Source organism: Mytilus trossulus, chromosome 8 (assembly GCF_036588685.1).
Source record: "Mytilus trossulus isolate FHL-02 chromosome 8, PNRI_Mtr1.1.1.hap1, whole genome shotgun sequence".
NCBI classification, from domain to species: domain Eukaryota; kingdom Metazoa; phylum Mollusca; class Bivalvia; order Mytilida; family Mytilidae; genus Mytilus; species Mytilus trossulus.
Genome location: NC_086380.1, coordinates 40,866,398 through 40,879,057, shown reverse-complemented (window position 1 = coordinate 40,879,057; position 12,660 = coordinate 40,866,398). Strand labels below are relative to the sequence as shown.

The following is a 12,660-nucleotide window of genomic DNA, read 5'->3' as shown; positions in this document are numbered from 1 at the left end:
GTCAGTTGACCCCTTTAGGAGTTATTGCCCTTTATAGTCAATTTTTAACCATTTTTCATAAATCTAAGTAATCTTTTACAAAAATCTTCTCCTCTGAAACTACTGAGCCAAATTAATCCAAACTTGGCCACAATCATCTTTGGGGTATCTAGTTTAAAAAATGTGTGACATGACCCGGTCAACCAACCAAGATGGCCGCCACGGCTAAAAATAGAACATAGGGGTAAAATGCAGTTTTTGGCTTATAACTCAAAAACCAAAGCATTTTGAGGAAATTTGACATGGGATAAAAATGTTTATCAGATCAATATCTATCTGCCCTGAAATTTTCAGATGAATTGGACAATCGGTTGTTGGCTTGCTGCCCTCCAATTGGTAATTTTTAAAGAAATTTTGCCGTTTTTGGTTATTATCTTGAATACTATTATAGATAGAGATAAACTGTAAAGAGCAATAATTTTCAGCAAAGTAAGATCTACAAATAAGTCAACATGACCTAAATGGTCAATTGACCCCTTAAGGAGTTATTGCCCTTTATAGTCAATTTTTAACAATTTTCATTAATTCGGTAAATTTATGTCAATTTTTACCAAATATTTTTCTCTGTTACTAATGGGCAAGGTTCATTATAGATATAATTGTAAGAAGCAAGAACGTTCAGTAAAGTAAGAACTTCAAACACATCACCATCACCAAAATACAATTTTGTCATGAATCCATTTGTGTCCTTTGTTTAATATGCACATAGACCAAGGTGAGCGACACAGGCTCTTTAGAGCCTCTAGTTTTTAAAGGCAGTGCTTTAAGGCCTGACTTTTAAGTCATGAGGTTCATCTTTTCATACGCAATCTTTGCAGGGGGTCTTTTGGCCAGAAATAGATCCGGAAATGTTCGAATTTATCCTCTTCTTTTTATGGTATGATATGGTTTTTATTTCTTTCATTTACATTGGGGACTAAAAAAACGATCAGTGTGTTTTGTTTGTTTTATAGAACTTGTTATGAGTGTGTATTTTGCATTATAAGCAGTCAACCTGACTACAAACTATCATTATGTGTATTCCGTGCGGAAAGAGGTCGGGTCAATTTCGAGTGTTATCTGACATCTAAAGATTCTTTAATTAGTTCAGACGTTGATATAACAATGAAAAGTCGACTGAACATGATTAATATTGCATCTTCTATAATTCAAAGCGGAATTCGGTTTATGAACGAGAAACTGTAAAGCGTTTTCAATTTCGGTATTAGTTATGTATGTTGTCTACGTATTATCCTGGTTCCCGGTACTACGTTCCGGGTATTAGCTTTTTGTGTATGTGATGTGTAACATTACGATCGGGTACCAGCCAATCTACGTGTGTATGTGTACATGATTTCCCGCCAAAATGACCGTTTTACAGCTTTGGAAAAAATAGTTCACAAACGTTCCGTATAATGATATCAAATTCATAATTAATCGTAACTTTTTTTTATCTTTGTATAATAAATATAACAAAATGGATTCCACAAAATTGAAAATAGCATTATTTTACGAGGATTTCTCATATTTTTCTCACTTCCGGCGCAGTAATACGTATGTTTCGAAGAAGCTCGAAGAATTTGACAAAGTGAATTGAGAAGGAAACGGATAGATTTACGTCCTTGCTATCAGGTAAAACAATTTAAATGTACAGAACAAACACATTTACTTCACACAAATAGTACAGGCTTAAGCTTTTTGTTGTCTTATACACGACTGTAGTCTAGTCGACGGCGGTGACCTACAAGGTACGGGTCATACTGGGTCAACACAGGCACTTGTTTCTATCCATCGGAAGAACCACTATCAACGTATATTACGCTCGTAAATATACGTTGATAGTGGTTCTTCCAATGGATAGAAACAAGTGCCTGTGTGGGTCAAGTCTAAATATGTAAACATATCCACGTGCTATTAGGTAGAAAGCATCGTAATGCAATATCTACAATTTTTCCTCCTTTATACATCGTTTAACCAGATATATTTCTCCTTTATAAATCGTTTAACCCGATATATTTCTCTCAAATACACTTAAACACGGGTTGTATGTACGTATCTTTTCTAGTGTTTTCTTGTCCTTATTAAAGTTCATTTGTTGATGTTTAAATATTTTTGAACGACTGAACACAGGAGTGAATGAATGCAACAATTATATATACTGAAGACTTGGGCTGTACAATGATAGTGTACGTATTGCATACTGATAATTATTCTAGCTAGCTAGCAGTAATTATGTTAATTTAGGATGTAATGACAGGAATTCATGAGCTCAGGCTTTCTGAAAAAAATATCAATGACAATGTAAACAGGAACAAAACATTGACACGAATGCTGCTCTCTTCTATGTTGTAGTTATTTAGGTATGTGTGTTGCACAAGTTTCAAAAAAATTTAAGTTATAAAACTTTTTTTCAGGGCACAAACCCACTTTAAAGACACTTGTCTACTGCCATACCCATCCTAATTTCATGCACCATTTGCAAGCAAGAGACTGAATGGTTTGCAAAATTAAAAATCAGGACGGTGTCCAATTAAAACAAAAGAACTAAACTGGATGAATATTGTAGGAGAAATCTAGAGGAAAGTTTTGATTTGTGAAATTGGTTTTCCTGAAAAGCCATTCATCCTAGCCTGCAGAAAGGAACTATAACTGTCCACCACCAACTGACGAGCTAATGTTGAGCTTCACATATGGAATTAATCAAATACCATCAACGTTTGTGTTTTCAGCACAGATTTCACAAGTTATGACACAGCTGTGTTTTTTTATACCTGTTTATAGAGTTGTATACTAAATTTTATTTTTTTTATCAATAAATATATATTGTGTCATTTAAGAACTTGTATTTTGCCAAAAGATGCATACTAGTGAATGAAAGTGGTGCAGATCATTTTGCTTTGGTATATAGAATTGAATTACAATTGTTCATGTTATTGGAATGCTTATAAAAATAAGGAGATGTGGTACAATGTATATGATATTTAGTGAGTTAATCAAGCAAAAGTGAATAAGAAATTGGTATAAGCAGTTACAGGTACATGTACTACTGTACAATCTCAAACAATGAGAAAAACTCATACCGTAAAGAGAATTTCATATTTACTTACAAGTAAGTTTTGTTTTTGCGTTGAAAAATTTTCTTCTATTGTTTTAATTGCAAATATTGGAAGTGGTTAAAATGCTAATGAGACAGCTGTTATGGCCACAGAGCCTTAATTGAAAACTTCTTTTTCATTCATACCAGTAGATTTTGCCTGGAGTTAGAAACATATCTGCCAACTTTTCAAAATGCACATGGGGGTTTTACATGAAAGATGGTTCATATAGTCATACAAAACCTCCAAGGGGGCCTTCAAATTGAAGCAGGACAAGTCGCCCCACTTTTTAAAAAAACGCCACAAACTGATTTATCAAATCGCCCCACATGTGAAATTGGTTAAATCATGTTTAATATTACTCCTGCCAACTTGCCCTACTTATAAAAAAACGGTAATATTTAGATTAATAATATATATATAATTAAAAATAAAAACTCGCACCACTTTAATGAAAACTAATGTACACAGAATACAAACAAACCGAAAATTAATTTACTTACTATTATTGATATATACTGAAATTATAATTCTAAAAAAACCCTGATTGTTAAAGAATAACTAAGTTTTGAAGCTCTAAGTTATTTGCATAACAATTGAAAAGAAACCTGTTAAATGTATCATAATGCAATATATGGAATTGAACTTATATTCCATGGGATAACATCTTTTTCCATAAGTGGGGTGAGTTGGCATTACTAAATTCATCCTGGTTATTAATATATTTATCTAGATTTCACCGATTTCCATTAGGTGGGACCAGTTGGCAGGGGTAATATTAACGGGATTTAACACGGTTCACAAGTGGGGGGCGATTTGGTAATCCAGGTTGGGGCAGTTTTTTTGTCGAGCCTGCAACTTTTGTTGCAGAAAGCTCGACAGGGATAGTGATCCGGGGGCGGGGGCGATGTTAGCTCAGTTCTTAAAAGCTTTATATTTTAGAAGGTGGGAGACCTGGATGCTTCATACTTTGTATATGGTTGCCTCATGTTACGAAGTTTCCGTCAGTCACATGTCCAATGTCCTTGACCTCATTTTCATGGTTCAGTGACTACTTGAAAAAAAAAAGTTAAATTTTTTGTAATGTTAAATTCTCTCTTATTATAAGTAATAGGATAACTATATTTGGTATGTACGTAGCTTGCAAGGTCCTCTTGCCCGTCAGACAGTTTTCACTTGACCTCGACCTCATTTCATGGATCAGCGAACAAGGTTAAGTTTTGGTGGTCAAGTCCATATCTGAGATACTATAAGCAATAGGTCTAGTAAATTCGGTGTATGGAAGCACTGTAAGGTGTACATGTCCAACTGGCAGGTGTCATCTGACCTTGACCTCATTTTCATGGTTTAGTGGTTATAGTTAAGTTTTGTGTTTTGGTCTGTTTTTCTTATACTGTTTGCAATAGGTCTTTTATATTTTGTGTATAGAATGGTTGTAAGGTTTCATGGTTCAGTGACTACTTGAAAAAAAGTTAAATTTTTTGTAATGTTAAATTCTCTCTTATTATAAGTAATAGGATAACTATATTTGGTATGTGCGTAGCTTGCAAGGTCCTCTTGCCCGTCAGACAGTTTTCACTTGACCTCGACCTCATTTCATGGATCAGCGAACAAGGTTAAGTTTTGGTGGTCAAGTCCATATCTGAGATACTATAAGCAATAGGTCTAGTAAATTAGGTGTATGGAAGCACTGTAAGGTGTACATGTCCAACTGGCAGGTGTCATCTGACCTTGACCTCATTTTCATGGTTTAGTGGTTATAGTTAAGTTTTGTGTTTTGGTCTGTTTTTCTTATACTGTTTGCAATAGGTCTTCTATATTTTGTGTATAGAATGATTGTAAGGTGTACAGGTCTACCTGGCAGGTTTCATATGACCTTGACCTCATTTTCATGGTTCAGTGGTCAAAGTTAAGTTTTTGAGTTTTGGCCTTTTTTTCTAATACTATATGCAATAGGTCAACTATATTTGGTGTATGGAAATATTTCATGATCTACATGTCAGTCGCGCAGGTTTTATTTGACCTTGATCTCATTTTTTACAATTCATTGCTCAGTGTTAAGCTTTTGTGTTTTGGTCTGTTTTTCTTAAACTATAAGCAATAAGTCAATTTTATTTGTTGTATGGAAGAATTGTTAGCTGTACTTGCCTACCTGGCATGGTTTATCTAACCTTGACCTCATTTTCATGGTTCAATTGTCAATGTTTAGTTTTCTTGGTTTATGTTAAGATTATGTGACAGTTGTAATAAAGCTTTATTATTAGGATTATCAACATAATATCAATGATTAGTAAAGAAGGCGAGACATTTCAGTGTGTGCACTCTTGTTTTTAAAGTGGGACGATTTGTCATGGATTCCCTTCAAATATATTCTAATGTGGTTTTTGGCTTCTTCGTGCATTAACAAGCTCATAGCCATTGTTGAATTAATTGTTTTCTTTAAAATAGTCGACAAAATTGCTCTTACAAAATTTCCATTTGGGAGCCTTGAGCTCGATGGGGGAAATACTCTGCAAATACTGACAGTTGCCAGGTATGGTCATCAAAAAAGTTGACATGTTACTATGTACATTTACCATTATGTTACTTGATGTTCTTGCTATAAACAGAGACTAGTCAATCTTTGTGAACTATTTTTTATGAGAGTCATAGAATATGTGTATACAATCAATAATTAAGAATAGTCTATTTATATTGAAAAGGAAAAGTTCTTATATGTCTAAAGAAGAGGGACGAAAGACACCAAAGGGACAGTCAAACTCATAAATTTAAAGCAAACTGACAAGGCCATGGCTAAAAATGCATTTCATGGGAGGCACATAAAATATACTGTAAACATAGACTATAGATATAGGTGAACTAGGTACAAAAGAACTCTGAATCTTAAATTCTACAAACCACCTCTGTTCTATGGAAGATAATGGTATAACTGGACTAGAAATACACACAACCTGTAATTAACTGCCTTTACAGCGCTTTCGCGCTTTGATTATTGTGACTTGTTGTAGAGAGCTTGACATAGGGATAGTGATCCTGCAGAGGCGGCCACGTTAGCTAACTTGTTTAAGGCTTTATATTTTAATTTAGAAGATAGAAGAACTGGATGCTTCATGCATTGTATATAAGTGCCTTGTGTTATGAAATTTCTGTCTGTCATATGTCCATTTTCATTTTCATGGTTCAGTGACTAATTGAAAAAAAAATTAAGATTATTTGTAATGTTAATTTCTCTCTTATAATGGGCAATATGATAACAATATTAGGTATTTAGGTACTTTGCGCGGTCATTGTCCTGTCAGTTACATTTGACCTCGACCTTATTTCATGAATCTGCGAACAAGGTTAAGTTTTGTTGGCTAAATCCATTTCTCATATACTGTAAGCAATAGGTCTATTATATTCTGTGTATGGAATGACTGTAAGGTGTCATCTGACCTTGACCTCGTTTTCATGGTTTGGTTGTTAAAGTTAAGTTTTGTTAGTATTAAATGTCTTGCTGGCAGGTGTCAACTGACCATGACCTGATTTTCACAGTTTTTGTGTTTCGGTCCTAAAAGGCCATGTGAGCTTTTCTCCACTTGGCGTCTGTCGTCGTTAATAATTTTTCAAACATCTTCTCCTCTGAAACTGCTGAATGGATTTGAATGAAACTTAGCAAAATTGTTCCTTAGATTATCCTGCACAACGTGTGTGCTTCGATTTTTGATCCGTCAAAAAACATGGCCGCCGTTTCTTAAAATAGAACATAGGGGTCAAATGCAGTTTTTGGCTTATATCTCAAAAACGAAAGCATTTAGAGCAAATCTGAAATGGGGTAAAAATGTTCATTAGGTCAAGATCTATCAGCCCTGAAATTTTCAGATGAATCAAACAACCAATTGTTAGGTTGCTGCCACTTAATTGGTAATTTTAAGGAAATTTTGCTGTTTTTGGTCATTATCTTGAATATTATTATAGATAAAGATAAACTGTAAACAGCAAAAATGATCAGCAAAGTAAGATCTACAAATTAATTAATATAACCAAAATTGTCAATCGACCCCTTAAGGGGTTATTGTCCTTTTATGACAATTTTTCACAATTTGCTCATGATATTTACTAACTTTAAAAAATCTTCTCCTCTGAAACTACTGAATGGATTTGGATGAAACTTAGCATGATTGCTCCTTAGATTATCCTGCACAAAGTGTGTGCTTCGATTTTTGATCCGTCAAAAAACATGGCCGCCGTTACTTAAAATAGAACATAGGGGTCATATGCAGTTTTTGGCTTATATCTCGAAAACGAAAGCATTTAGAGCAAATCTGACACGAGGTAAAAATGTTCATCAGGTCAATATCTATCTGCCCTGAAATTTTCAGATAAATCAAACAACCAATTGTTGGGTTGCTGCCAAATTTTGCAGTTTTTGGTCATTATCTTGAATATTATTATAGATAAGATAAACTGTAAACAGCAAAAATGATCAGCAAAGTAAGATCTACAAATAAGTTGATATGACCAAAATTGTCAATTGACCCCTTAAGGGGTTATTGTACTTTAATGACAATTTTTCACAATTTGTTCATCATATTTGCTAACTTTAAAAAATGTTCTCATCTAAAACTACTCAACCAAATTTCAACTGAATGATCAGTAGGGTGTATAAAAATAAAGTTTGTGCTTTATTTTTTATTTTGTCAAAAAACATGGCCGTCATGGCTAAAAATAGAACACAGGGTAAAATGCAGTTTTTGGCTTATATCTCAAAAGATCCAGCATTTAGGGCAAATAAGACAAGTAGTTACAGTATTTATAAGGTCAAGGTCTACCTGTCCTGAAATTTTCAGCCGAATTGGGTAACTGGTTTCTCAGGTATAATGCCCCTGAATTGATGATTTTAAAGAAATTTTGCAGTTTTTGGTTATTATCTTGCATATTATTATAGATACAGATAAACTGTAAATTGTAAAAATGTTAAGCAAAGTAAGATCTACAAATAAGTCAATTTGACCAAAATTGTCAATTGACCCCTTAAGGAGTTATTGTCCTTTAAAGACTTTTTACACAATTTGTTCATCATGTTGACTTACTTTTAAAAATCTTCTCCTTTGAAACTGCTGTATCAATTTCAGCCAAACTTAGGCTAAATGAGTTTCAGAGTATCTAGTATAAATTTTATATTTCATTTTCTTGTATGTCAAGAAACATAGCTCCTATGGCTAAAATAGAACAAAGGAGAAAATGATTTTTTTTTTGCTTTTGAAGAAAATAGGACGATTCAAAGAACATTCAAATAAACTGAAAAGCCAAAATAATTGATGAGAGATTTAACCAAAAAAATTAAGGTGAGCGATTCAGGCTCTTGAGAGCCTCTTGTTAGCTTTTCTCACCACTTGGCATCCGTCGTTGTCCATCGTCGTCGTTAACTTTTTACATTTTGAACTTCTTCTAAGAGAACCACTGAATGGAATGAAACCAAACATGGCATGAATGTTCCTTATGAGGTGCTGACCAAGTGTTGTTACTTTGTAGCCGATCCATCATCCAATATGGCCGCTAGTGGTGGCCTTAGTTTAGCATAGGACCCTATCGGAAATTCATACAAATGACTTCTTTTAGAGAACCACTGAATGGAATGAAACCAAACATGGCATGGATGTTTCTTATGAGATGCTGACCAAGTGTTGATACTTTGTAGCCGATCCATCACCAAGTGGGGTACTTAGTTTAACATAGGATCCTATGGGAAATGCATACAAATGACTTCTTTTAGAGAACCACTGAATGGAATGAAACCACACATGGCATGAATGTTCCTTATGAGGTGCTGCCCAAGTGTTGTTACTTTGTAGCCGATCCATAATCCAAGATGGTCGCCAGCGGGGGACTTAGTTAAACATAGGATCCTATGGGAAATGCATACAAATGACTTCTTTTAGAGAACCACTGAATGGAATAAAACAAAACAGCATGAATGTTCGTTATGAGGGGCTGACCAAGTGTTGTTAATTTGAAGCAGATCCATCTTCCAAGATGGCCACCAGTTTTGAATGATATCAAACATAGCCTGAATGTTACTTACCTTATGAGATTGTGTTGTTACTTTTAGCCATATTTATATTTTTTTATATGATTTTAAACAACCCTTGTAGAATCAGGTGATCGATACAGGCTCTTAGCCTCTACTTTATGTCACACCTACGATAGAAGAGGGACATAATGTTTTCTGTTTAGTTCATCCGTTCTCCTGTCATGATTCAATCGTCTGTCAGTCTGTCCCACTTCAGGTTAAAGTTTTTGACCAAGGGAGTTTTTAATGAAGTTGAAGTGTACACATGTTCCCTATGATATGATCTTTCTTATTTTGATGCCAAATTAGAGTTTTGATCCCAGTTTCACGGTCCACTGAACATAGAAAATAATAGTGCGAGTGGGGCATCTGTGTACTATGGACACATTCTTGTTCTTATACTGTTTTCAATAGGTGAACTATACTTTGTGTATGGGATGTTTATGAAGTGTGTATGTCTGTCTGCCAGGTATCATATGACCTTGACCTGATATACATGGCTCATTAGTCAATGTTAAGTTTTCCTGCTGAACCCTGTTTTAAGGAAATATAACGTCGCTGGGCTTCTAAAATGTCGTATATGACTTTTTTAACTAAAGATACTTTTTGACACCAATGGTCTGGATGGGAGGAAATCTTTGGTACTACAAAATAGCATACAGTCAGATCAATCAAAATGTGTGAAATAAGACATATAACAAAACTGCCAATGTCAGTTGTTTGTAAAGTTTGCTACCAAAATGTTGTATGAAAACTTGAAAATCGTTGTAGAATGGTTTTGGGAAGAAAAAATAATTGTACATTTCTTTATTTCTGTGAAAATCATTTAAGTTCTTGGATAATCCAGAAATGTCAAAGGTTTTTATTTCACTGCTATTTGCAAAATGTTCAACTTCACATACGACATTTTGGAAGCATGCATTTTGCCAAAAATTTTAAAGCCTGTTTTTGAGATTTTCTTTTTTTGAAAAATTTGTAATGTTATAACATTTTAGAAGCCCAGCGACGATAAGCAATAGATCAACTATATTTGGTGTATGGAATGATTGTTGGGCATATTTGTCTGTGTCAGGGTTCTTATGACCTAGACCTTTATGGTATGGTTAATAGGTAAATTTTAATTTTTAGGTAAAGATTGCATGAAATGCAATCAAAACCTTATTGCACTGACTTGGTCTTAATGTCCCAAGGCGTATCACTACCTTTTTTGATACACTAAACATAGTGCATGAATCATAACATTCTATAAATCCTATTCATAAATATTCCCAGAAATATCGATGTAAGATATGCTCAGATATTCAATGTACAAAATGCTGTTAGACTTGTCAAGAAAATTACATAACTTTTGCATGGTGCAGGAATCTAATTTCTAATAAAAAAAAATATGAATTATGTCATTGTTAACCTCATCTTTAAAAATGGTTTCAAGCACTTTGGGTTTTTTTTGGATTTGTTTTTAAGATATTGTATTGAATTGGTGAAATATAGTTTGTTATTTAATTATTATTAGAATTAAGATTTATATATCTTACTGGCTGGTGATATCTGACCTTGGCCTTATTGTCATATTTCGTTGGTCAATGTTTATTATTTAAAGTTTATCATATTTATAAATCAGTTTATACAAGAAGGGACTAGTCAATTATATTATGTATTGAATAATTATACGGTGTCATTCATTTTTATATTCATTTCTTTATCTGTAATCAGAGATGAATTTGAAAATTGAATACAAGAATTATTGCTCTCCAACTTCGTACTTTGTTTGGCCTTTTTAACTTTTTTGGATTCGAGCGTCACTGATGAGTCTTTTGTAGACGAAACGCGCGTCTGGCGTATATAATGAATTTAGTCCTGGTACTAGTATCTATAAGGAGTTTATTTATACTGGTGGATTCTCTGTCCCCGAGGGTATCATCAGCTCAGTAGTCAATGATTTAACAAACTTTACTTAAATTGTCCGTTTATAAATTTTGAAATTATTAAGAAAATAAGGTTTAACTCACTCAGGAAAAGTTGCCTTTAGATGAATTTGGCTATTTATTTTTGGTATTTTTGACAGTTAGCTCTTCAACGGTTTCGGTACTTATACATCTTCGGATTTCAAATGTTTGGCTTTGGGCGTTCCTGATGACGGTAAATCCAGAAAAGCGCTTCGGACACAAGAAATTATTAAACAAGTTGTTTTCAAAAATGAAGATATTATTTTAAATTAAACCGTCAGTGATAAATACTGAACATTGATGAACTGAAACATTGGAAGGGATGGAAAATTGAACAATATTTTGTTTCCACAAAGTCAAAGATTAACATTTACATGTACATAAATAATAAAATTAACGGTACCAATTTTCTTGCACCAGATGCGCATTTCGACAAAACATGTCTCTTCAGTGATGCTCGTGGCCAAAATATTTGAAATCCAAAGCTTATATAAAAGATGAAGAGCTATAATCCAAAAGGTCCAAAAAGTATAGTCAAATCCGTGAAAGGAATCAGAGTTTTGCATGAGGGAGATACATTCCTTAATTTATAATAATTTCTAATATTTTGTAACAGAAAATTTTAATAACACAAAAAAATCCGTATTTTCATGCCCGTACCGACGTACTGGCTACTGGGCTGGTGATACCCTCGCGGACTAATAGTCCACCAGCAGAGGCATCGACCTAGTGGTAGTAATACAATTAACGGTACCAATTTTCTTGCACCAGATGCGCATTTCGACAATACATGTCTCTTCAGTACATACCTTTTAAATATAAACTTGATTTGATGGTAGCAAAATATGACTTATAGTTAACATAGTTCAAAGTTCTTTTTTGCAGTCATATTATTTTCAATTATTTTACCAGTATTTTTATTGCTTATTAGTTTTTTTCTTATTTAAAACATAAAATAATAATTATACTAATTATATAGATGTGAGAAATATCAATAATTTAAAGCTTCATTTATATTAGTAGGCAATGTCCTTGTACAATAAATAATTTGTTTATTTGTCAGCAAAACAAAAGAATGTAATCGAATCACTTCTTCCCCAAGGGTGACTGGGGTAAAGAAATATGATCACTTGGTCTTCTCCCGACCGGCAGTAAAACGCTCGCCGAAGTGGGGCGTCCGTTTGGATGTGCGGGATGTTTAAAGTTCGCAGTCACGTCCGGTCCGAAGGGGACGTTAAATTCGATGCCGTAGGTGGCCTGTTGCAAGGCAAAATTTCTGTCCCTATCCAATATATTCTCATTTTCCAGTGGCAGTCCAAATTTCCCCGACCATCATCCCAGATGGCCTCTATTGTATCAACATACCTATTGTATTTATTGTGAACTTGTTCTCGTCCTGAATATGCATGGAATATTTGCCACTGAACGTTAAGCAACCAACAACCAATCAATCGAATCACTTCTTCAACTATTTGTTGAGCTTTATTGCTAGACAGCTACTTCCTATTTAGTGATAAATAAAAGTTAATCACAAGTAACCTTGTTTATA

General features: G+C 34.0%; 1 long non-coding RNA gene across 1 annotated transcript; it reads left to right on the top strand.

Annotated features, from left to right (window-relative positions):
- Nucleotides 1-210: 210 nt before the first annotated feature.
- LOC134680954 (uncharacterized) lies at nucleotides 211-2,849 on the top strand. Its single transcript, XR_010100544.1, has 2 exons — nucleotides 211-1,650; nucleotides 2,433-2,849. It is a non-coding gene; the product is annotated as an uncharacterized LOC134680954 (long non-coding RNA).
- The last annotated feature ends 9,811 nt before the right edge of the window (nucleotides 2,850-12,660 follow it).